Genomic DNA, 2,943 nt, shown 5'->3' on the forward strand with positions numbered 1-2,943 from the left:
AGGACTGACCCTTGATATTTGGTGTACTTCCTTTCATTTCCATATATTGGTGAGTGCACCATTAAGGTAACCGGGCCCTCCTTTGAAGTGTGTGGCTGTAAGTACCGGATTCTAAGTCCACATTTAATATAATTCATGTTTTCCACTCTGGCATGTTTTCTCGGTTTTTAAGTCACGTTTCTCTATCACTACAACAGAAGAGGTCTATTGCAACACACCTTTTTGCAACGTCCAAAAATTGTTGGTAAAGGATTTCAATTGCCACGCCTTCCAATGTCACTAAACATTTGCCATTTTATTAGGCTGGGACTTATTTAGATTTACTATTACAGCGCAGCAAAGGTCTAATTGTTTTTTTTTGAAAGACAAATAAATATTATTCTTAAGGAAATCAACCTTTTGCAACGCTGTTGTCGTTGCTACAACAGAAGTGATCACTAGCAACGCGTTGTTCGTAGCAACAAGTTTTTTAATTCAATAGCACAAGCTTTTGTTAAACCCTTCTTGCGACGACGTTGGTGTCGCTTACATGACTTTTTTATGTGCCGCGAGATTCAATTTCGCAACCAAAGTTTGTGGCGGGCCTTTTTTCATTCTCGACTCCAACTGAAAAAAAATGAAAATTAGAAAACCCTAAAAACACTTTACTCTCTCTCTCTCTCTCACTTCACACTCTCTCTCCTGCCGCCCCATCTTATTCCTCTCTCCTCCTTCCTCCACCACAAAGCTATGGTAAGCTCTCTCTCTCTGCCTCTTTCTTTATTAAAGTTTAAAGCTTAATTTCGGTTTTGGTTTTGGTTTTGATTTATGGCAACACCATGAACCTTGGGCCAATCATGCCTTCAGCATAGGTTTCTCAGTCCTACCTCCACCAGTGACCTGACCAATCATGGCACGACCCCCTTGGAACAATCTTCTTGGCACCAGAAGGTAGTTTAATCCCTCTAGTCCCATTGTCAGGATTATGACTAATAACAATATCATAATCACCGGAACCTCTAGCAAGGACACCACGATCACCAACATGATGTTCGACATTACAAACAACAGCTCCTTCATGTATACTTCTCAATGGTAAAACATTCCCCACTATTAAATTAGCTTTCTTCCCACAATAAATAAATTGTCCTGTATACATTCCTTCAGCAACAACAAACAGTTCTTTCTGATGCTTGTAACAAAATGGATGACGGAATGTTACTTAGGCTAATGGAGCTCTACGACCTGGATTATGGACTATTTCAGTTACTACTCCTTTCAGGTACCCGTTACGTTCACTGAAGTCAAGTGACCAGAAACGGGCGGGTCCTTTGCGGTGGTGGGAGTGGGATTTGAATACGAACCTGGCTCCTTTACGCTGTGCTCGAATCACACGTCCCATTTATTTGGTTTTCCTCTCTGTGTTTTGAGGAAGCGGCTGGGAGAGAATATGGAGTATTCGTTATGTCATGGTGCTCAAGGCATAGCTAGTCAAGTTATTGTGTTCTTGCTACTCAGGTATAACATTTATCTTATTTGTGGACGATTATTTAGTTTGGATTCGCTTATGTTTTGTGTGATTCTATTTGGTTTTACTTTATGTTGTCATATTAGGGAAAGGTGAAATTCCTACAGCTGCAACTATTAATTGGGTACTTAAGGATGGAAATTGGGTATTTGAGCAAGATATTTCTATCGAAATATGGTTGTCATTTTGATATAAATCCAAAAGGATGGAGATTGTTTGCCAATCTTTTGGAAAATGCTGCATATGGTTTGGCAATATTAACACCTGTCTTTCCTCATCTCTTTGTTCCAATTGTTGCAGTCACTGGAGCAGGTCATTCTGCAACTGCATATTAATCCAGGTCTACGACTTTTTATATATTCATCTCATAGTATAATCCCAATCTTGCTTATTATACCATTTTACTTTAGTTATGGTTATCTTATTGGTATTTCTAGAATCGAAAGTGTCAAGTGAGTCGACTGGCCAGATCCTTGAGGCAGGATTAAGGTGAGTGCCTTGTGGGCATACACATTTTACTAATATAAATAAATAATTGGAAATATCTAAAATAAAGGATGTAAGTATAAGAAAAGGAGAATATGTATAAAAATACATATTCAAATAACAACAACCTATCTTTAATGGTTCGTTATTTGATGTTTTCTAGCTTTGATTTTGAGTTTATTATGTTTCAAGTGAAATATAATGAGAAACAATGAGAATACCATTTTTTGTGACTCATTTTTATGGTATTGTGGTATAATAGTGTATTTACTTTGTTATTTTATTTTGTTGTCATAACTTTGTGTTAGATGGACGTGTGAGTTGCTTATGGTCTGCGTTACCACACGATTTTCATTTGTATTTTTCTAACTTCTCACATAATGACATACTAACTAGTTTTGCTTCTTGAACGCACTTATTTTTTGGTCTATTTTTACTGACTCATAATTTTGTTTTTCATGGTCAGGCCATTCATTGTTTTCAATAATCTCTATCTTTGCTATTTTACTGGATGTTCATAGGAGGTGGTTGAAATTTTGAAGGGTTGATTTGATTTGAGATTGAGTTGTCTCCAATGTCGTAGGGGTATGACTTTTATCTATTTTTATACGAGAAATAAGTAGTAAACTTTTTATTGTCCGCATAAGCTTCAGTAGATAATATTGGATTCACTAGTTCCCCATTAGACATTTATGGACCATATCATGTGTAGTAACACAATTAGAAATTTGTGTTGCAATAGAACATGAAAAATATTACAACATTGAATTTCATTTGTGTTTTTAACTCATATATATAGCAGTAGGATCTAGTGTAATTGGTTGTCCTTGCTACTTTAGATTGTTTACAATATTGTTTTTAACGGTGTTAGTGCTTATGTAACGCCCGTATTTAAAATACGTATTTATTTATTTATTTATTAATTAATTTAATTATTTATATTAAATCTG

General features: G+C 35.8%; 1 pseudogene; it reads right to left on the reverse strand.

The window, feature by feature from the left end:
- Window positions 1-518: 518 nt before the first annotated feature.
- LOC147524894 (large ribosomal subunit protein uL2 pseudogene) lies at window positions 519-2,667 on the reverse strand (annotated as a pseudogene).
- Between the last annotated feature and the right edge of the window lie 276 nt (window positions 2,668-2,943).

The sequence above is a fragment of the Coptis chinensis genome, chromosome 1, assembly GCF_015680905.1.
Source record: "Coptis chinensis isolate HL-2020 chromosome 1, ASM1568090v1, whole genome shotgun sequence".
Taxonomy (NCBI): Eukaryota; Viridiplantae; Streptophyta; class Magnoliopsida; order Ranunculales; family Ranunculaceae; genus Coptis; species Coptis chinensis.